Here is a 7,532-nt window from a genome sequence, read left to right on the forward strand (position 1 = left end):
CATCTTCATGGACGGCGACGTGGTGATGATAGGTGAGAAGTGAGAGGTGATAATCCATGGTGGTGGCAGCATAATGATGTTCATCTTCGTGGCCAACGACATGGTGATGCTTGTGACCGGCGTGATCGGCGGTGTCATGGTGGTGTTCGTCTTCGTGGTCGACGACATGGTGATGCTTGTGACGAGCGTGAACAATGGTGTCATGGTGGTGTTCGTCTTCGTGGTCGACGACGTGGTGATGCTTGTGACCGGCGTGACCGACAGTGTCATGGTGGTGTTCATTTTCGTGGTCGATCACATGGTGATGCTTGTGACGAATGTGAACATCGGTGTCATGGTGGTGTTCGTCTCCAGGTCGACGACGTGGCGATGCTTGTGACCGGCGTGACCGGCGGTGCCATAGTGGATGCTTGCTTCATGTCGGCGACATGCCCATGCTTGTGATGAGTGATGCAAGGTCACCATGTTGAAATAGGTGAGGCTAAGAAAAGCACGCGAGGAACCAAACAATGGAGGCTCATTTCCCTACCCGGTGTAGAAATGAGCAGTCCAGACAATCAAACAATGGAGGCTCGCTTCCCTGCCAGGTGTAGAAATGAGCGGTCTAGACAACCAAATAATATGAATTTTCTGGCTTATGGCCTGTCTCGAACGTGTAGGTGTTTTCTTCCCACTGAAGAAGTGGTGCAAGAATCGGTCTAGGCTACCAAACGGACCCTTCGGTACTCTTCTCATTCTCGAGGTTTTTCGCGTGCTGATTTGCTGAAAGTCGACTTTGCTGAGATATTTACCACATCTTTCCTCTCTTTTCTGAATCACTCAAACTCGATTCCCCTTTTTGGCTTTTCTTTATTTTTGAAACGAGGCAAAAGCTTTGCCTTTCATTGATATAGGAGAAAAGAGCTGGCCCGTTTATGAGAAAAACTGGCCGAAAAATCGTTACAACACGACACCACACGCCAGCCCCGAGGCTGCGCTCCACACGGGTCGACGACCAGCCAGGTCGACACCACACCTTAACGCGACACCACACGCCAGCCCCGAGGCTGCGCTCCACACGGGTCGACGACCAGCCAGGTCGACACCACACCTCAACGCAACAGGCGGAGGCGAAAGACCGGAGCCACCGCTCCAACTGCCACACCGGCCCCAAGGCCGCGCCCCGCCTGGCCGAAGACGAACCCGTCTCCACCGAACCACCAAAACACTCCACAAGACCCTCTGTCCGGTGGACATCCAAAGCGTGGCCCCAAGAGGCAAAGCGACGCAAAAGCGCCACCCACGCCCGATCCCGCGAGGGATCTAGGGTTTCCCCCGGAGAGCCCGAACGGAGAACAAGAAACACCCGCTTCGACGACGCCTTCAAGAAGTATGCGGCGCCCGCAGGCGTCACCGTCGTCGGTCCTGGCCGGCCGCCAAGACAGAGCTTTCGCCCAGCGAATATTTCCAAGACCTCGCGTCCGCCCAACAAGGACCGGCACAAACCACCACCTACAACCGCTGAGCAACCTTCTGGAAGCCGCCGATGGGCAGAGGGCTGCACCGCCTGAAGCCAACGGAGTACCGCCGAAGAAACACCATGGGCGCCGCCGGAACGCCACATAGAGGGGACGCCGATCGACACCGACACGGGGCTTGACGATGAACGCCGAAGACCGCAGACATGAGCTCCCGCACCACCCGAAACCGCCGCACTGCCATCCCGGCATCCCAGCACCGCGCCATCCCAGCGCCAAGACGGAGACGCCGCCCAAAGCCAACAGCGGCCGCGGCCCGCATGGCCCGACAGGCCCAGATCGGGGCCCGCCCACCGCCGCGGCCTCCCGAGGCAGCACCGCCGCCGTGGCCCCCGGCAGGCCCCTCCGTTTTTGGCTTTTCAAACAAAAATCCGACACAACACTCTAGGAGGCTACATAATGATTTTATACAATGTTTGAGCAAACATAGATGCGAATATACCAACCACCTCGAACACAAGACAGCAGACTAGGGAAGCAAGGGGTCAGCTGCTCCAAATCTACACGGCACAGCCACACTCTCACAGAGTGATCACCTCCATACATGTTCGCTATGCCTATACAAACAACTATGCAGTAGAAACTTCACACACACGGTAATACTATGCAACAGCAGCAAACTGGCCATTACTATAGACAAGCAGTGAAGAAATCAGCAAACTGGAGCATGCATGGAGCAGCTATTGTACAGTCCGGCCGGGAAACCGGGTCGATCTCACTTCACTTGGGTCCCCAGAGCAGCAGGTGCATCACCTTGGCCGTCTTGCCGGTGTTGCCGCCATCCTCCGCGCGCCGCCCCAGCTCCCTGCCAGCAACGGCTGCGCCGCCGGCACGAGGCAGCTGCTGTTGCCGCTGCTCGCCGCCGGCCGCCCGCGACGCCAGGAGAGTCGGGAACCCCCACCCCCGATCGCCCTCGTTGCTCATATTATCACACTCGCTCGAGCTTCAGGCTTCAGCTGGTCTCTCTGCACACACAGGCGCTGGCAGCAGACGACCTCGCTGCCTCGCTGGCTCACTCACCTGATCACCTCTACGCCTCTCGCACCTGGTCTTATAAGCAGAGCAGCGGCGATGAAACAAATATCGCGCGCGGGCTATGAATGAACCCTTGTATGATTGAGGCGAGCTAGTGGCCATGAGTAACCGGTACGACCATGCCCGATATTTCCCCCTAGGTGGCGGGGCACTGATGCTGTCTCCAGATCTCTCTCCATCTCTCTCTACGTGGTGTCGTTACGTTAGCTCGTAGGTCAAGCCATGGAATAAATTCGAGCTAAGAGCATGTCTAACAGGCCCCGTATAACCCGCCCACCCCGTAAAATTCCGGCGACATACGGGGCAGGCGCGGTTTGGGCCGTCTAGCAGGCCCCGTATTCGGGCCGCCCTGTTCGGCGGAATACGGGGCCCAGGAAATCGGCCCCGTCGCCCGTACATATAGTGGGCGCAGGTGCGAGCGAGGGGTTAACCCCTCGCTCGCAACCCTAGCTCCGCCGCGCGCGCCGCCGCCTCCTCCTCCTCGCTCCGGCGAGCAATTAGCCGCTCCCCGCCACGCATTCCACCCCAAAAGCTAGGATGGACTCCCGCCGCCGCAGTAGGGCCTCGCCGGCGAGCGGATCGAAGCGATCCCGCTCGCCGGACACCGCAGAGGAAGCGTGGCGGCTGAAGTGCAAACTTTCCGCCGCCGGGAGCCGTCGCGCGGCCCGCAAGTACGCGGCGCGCTCGTACGTGCCGGACCCGCTCCGCGAGTTCGCCGCGGGTGGGCGGTGGTACAAGCGAGACCCGCCGCTCAAGCCGATGAGCGGCGAGGCGTTCGAGAAATGGCGCGCGCGGTGGCTGCGCGACCGCGCGGCGTTGGCGGAATGGAGGGCGACCATCGGCAGCGGCAGCAGCGGCGGAGGAAGCGGAGGCGGCGAGGAGGAAGCGGCGGCGGCGGAAGAGGAGGAAGAGGAGGCGGCCTACCGCCGTGCGGTTGCCTTGTCCGAGGCGGATGCCGCCGAGAAAGCGGCGGCGGAGGCAGAGAGGAGGGCGGCGGCCATCGCCGCCGTCCAGGGAGTTCGAGGCGCGGCGGCGCGGGAGGCCCGGGAGGCGCGGGAGGAGGCGGCGAGGATCGCCTTCATCCCCTACGTCATCCCGGACGAGTAGAGGTAGGTTTAGATGTAGTATGATCCGTAGTATGATCAAAATGTATGTATGATCCCTAGTATGATCAATGAAGAAGAACTTCCCGGGGTTTTAATTTTTGAAAATACGGGGCGAAATACGGGGTCTGCTAGACGGCATGGCTCGAAATGGAGCAGTTTTTCGATACGGGGCGAAATAAGAGACTTATACGGGGCAGCGAAATACGGGGCCTGTTAGACATGCTCTAATCAGCAAGCCGCGCGTCACCATCTCCGGTGCAGCGAATTTCCACAGGCCGCGCTTGCGGGGGGCACTCCGATGGTGTTGTGGGTGCGGCTCGCCGGGTGGTCGCGATCCGAGGATTGGTCCCAAAGAACCAGTGATGCGCCTGTGGGCGCGTTTCGGGGAATCGGGGATTCGTTTTCTTATCGCGACCAATCTGGTCTGGAACGAACTGTTGGTTGGATGTGCCGGCTTCCACCCTACTCGTGCTTCCCATACTATCATATTCGTAGAAATCTTTTCTAGCACTGAAGTATTACGATACCATTGTATTTGACTGCCTGGCATAGAAATACTTCAGTTTTGGAAAGGTCGTTCTTTTTCCAATACCTCAAAAATATTTGAAACTGTGATGTTTTAAGAAATTGTAGTATTGCTAAAATACTTCAAAATTACTTTGCTACCAGGCAAATCCGTAATGTTTTCGAGTAGATGTTGACATACTATATGTGTAACAAGTCACAAAATTCCATCTTCCGCTGCTTTTGTTGGATTATTAGGCAATTTTCGTGTGAGTTTAATTACCGAAAGCAAGATTACAGATGCACAAGCATACTTAACCATACACATCAGACTAAGCACATGCATCAGATCTGAACATGGAACAAATAGCAGTGCTAGGAGAGTAAAAGCACGTACATCGCGATCGGGAAGGTCGCACCAGCAGCAGCATCACCACTACCATGGGAGTTGTTGATGTCGCCCATGGTGTAGTTGGATCTGTCGATGAAGCAGCCGAACCGTCGAAGAAGAAGACGAATAGCAGCGAGCAGTCGCGCCGAGACGCTCCCCAAAAACCTTATCGCCCGTCTCCCGGTGCAGGATCTCAACGGACGGAGTTTCGGAGGCCTGCTCTCCCGGACGGCCGTGCACGCAGTCGCCGGGATGGGGAATACTAGAGAGTAGCACAACAAAAGGAACTTCGCGAGAGAGAGATCTAAGAGCATTGTTCTCCAGATCTGATCGGTCTCCTTGTATAGACTGGGAGGAGAGCCGCCCCGACCGCGTTGACACGCGTAGGAAGCCAGGGACACGCGGCGAGCATGCACATGCAGGTCGGCACGTACCCAACTCAGTTGGTGCACCAAGCAAAAATTTAGACTTCCTTGAGTGTGTCTCGAACTCGAACTCGAGTCACGAAACGCAACGTGCGTGCGTGCGTGACGAGGCGAGGCGGGGCGGGCGGAGGAGGAGTGCGCGAGGGCTCCTTCTATTCTCACTCACTTGGAATGACTAGAACAGCAGCCCTTATATACCACTCCAACTCTCTCCCAACTAGCAATGTGGGACTAAACTTTGTCCCCCAAGGCTGTCCCAAGCTGCCAACGTGATGGGCCTTGAGATTTCAGAAATTGTAGCCCATCTACATTCAGCAATCCCCCACCAGATCTCATATGCACATCAGATGACACATTAGTTCCATTTACTGTTTAATACTAGATGACCCGGTGCGCCCCGGCGCACAGGCAAATGCACGCCCCAACAAATGCAAGATAGAATTGTAACTATAAGTTTTATGCTACTGATGTCTGTTTAGTTGTCCTGGAATTCAGTAGATCTTTGAAAGCCCTGTATATGCAATGTTTTTAAAAGAAGATAAAAACATAAGTTTTACTTGACTGATGTCCATTTAGTTGTCCAAGAATTATGTGTGTCTATGTGCACATTAGCCCACTTCTGTTTTCTATGTCGGGTCAATGTACAAAAAGAACCAAATATCATAGATTGTTTATGTCCTGAAAAATAACTTGTCAACATGATAGATGGACTTTACGGGAAAGATAAGAAAAGCGAAGAAGGAAGGGTCACAAAGAGCTTTTTTTGGGCTCTATTCCCGAGGCAGACCTTAAGTTTGTATAAGCAATCTTGTTGAAAGAAAATAAAAGCTTTCAAGCAACGGTCTACAGATAACAGATGTACAACACAGGAGTAATATTTGTTGCATCCAACCATTTGTTCATAGCAAAGAGAAATAAATGTGTATAAATATCATGTTTTTTTGGGATGCCATCAGCACATTCAATAAGTACATATGAAGTAGTGTCATTTCATTCATTAAGAATACACCAGGATCATCACTAAGAAGTAAAAAACAAATGCGTGAATGCCACACCATGTGGTCCTAATTATACTTGCATACCAAGATCACTATACATCATTACCACCCGTTCCTGCGACATTAAGCCTATCAAACAAATACAAAAAGAACTATAATCAAATACACAACTGAGAAAATAGAACATATATACTAACTAAAAAAAGTGAGGACTATTAACCTTGCTTTAAGGGCATGCATTTGATTTAACAAGATTTCAAGTATCCTCTACTTCGACTCCAAAACAAAAAAATTATTGAATTTGGTAAGCACATAATAACATAGAAACATAAGTGTTCAACCAACACACCGTAGTTATCTGCACAAGATACTGCTACTTTAGAAACACATTACCTGGGATAGTTTTCAAATCTATTATGTTCTATCTTCTGAACAACGATACTAACATCGAGGTTGTGGTTCCCAGCTAACAAACTGCAGCAACGTGCATGAGCTTCTACCACTTTACAAATCTATAGTAGCTCGGGTGATTTCTAAAGGTGTTATCTTCTATCTGAAGTGAAAACATAGATACACAACTTAATCTATTACACAAGTTTAATTCACTTGTTTGTTTAGATTAGATTTCTTTGTGCATATTTTCCTTCTGCAGACCCCCACTAAGCAGCAGGGGAGCTACAACCACTAAGCAGCAGGGGAGCTACACAAAAAGTTTGGGCGAGCCAAAACAAAGCGATTTTAAAATGCTGACCAGGGAGCACGAGGGCAGGAGAAAGGCCTCATGTGATAATCCTCTCCATTTTTCCAATGGAGAAGTCTAAACCATCTACAAAGCCTCACAACACCTTTTGTTCTGGCACCTACTACATACTTCAGTCAGCCAAACTAAAGTCATTTTCTATTTCTAGAAGGGAAAAACACAGCCATCTAATATATGGAGAAACATAAATCAGCAACTAAAGACGTAGATAGTATATGCTCACCACAAATAGAACCTTTTGAAAAGGTAAGGCACAACAAGCCTAAGTATTTAAATTGTAGCAACCAGTCCACAAGTGAAGTCATATGCCTGTGCTCAAGCTACGTGTACCAACATAACAAAGCAAAATTAAGTGTCATGTATTCTTATTTTGGAAAACATGCCTGAAACACATCAAATGACGGTTGCCCAATATAATAGGTACCATTAAATAGTCATAGAATTTTTTTGTAAGAAACACAATAAATATCTCTTATCAAATACTCTTGTTGCCTTGATATATTCAGTTGAAAGGTTCCAATAACAAAAGAGTTTGTATTTAACTGAAAGGTGTCGCCAATATTATCAATGGCTTCATCAACAAAAAGAATTACTTATTTTTAGTAGTTGTCTATGATCAAAACCAGTTGGATCAAAGGAGATAAATCTCCAGGGTAGAAGTTCGAAAGAAATGTGAGATTCTCCTCTGCATTACAAAAATATTATGTATAGAACCTGAATTAAGCAAAGAGTCAACAGCTAATTTCTCACATACGTAACTGGCACATGCATATCTGGAGATGTATGTGCCTCGGTT

General features: G+C 51.0%; 1 long non-coding RNA gene across 1 annotated transcript; it reads right to left on the reverse strand.

The window, feature by feature from the left end:
• Positions 1 to 806: 806 nt before the first annotated feature.
• Positions 807 to 1,120, reverse strand: LOC124692878. The gene is made up of 2 exons (XR_006999759.1): positions 1,091 to 1,120; positions 807 to 1,015 (listed from the first exon to the last, which is right to left on the reverse strand). It is a non-coding gene; the product is annotated as an uncharacterized LOC124692878 (long non-coding RNA).
• Positions 1,121 to 7,532: the final 6,412 nt, after the last annotated feature.

The sequence above is a fragment of the Lolium rigidum genome, chromosome 2 (genome assembly GCF_022539505.1).
Source record: "Lolium rigidum isolate FL_2022 chromosome 2, APGP_CSIRO_Lrig_0.1, whole genome shotgun sequence".
NCBI lineage: Eukaryota > Viridiplantae > Streptophyta > Magnoliopsida > Poales > Poaceae > Lolium > Lolium rigidum.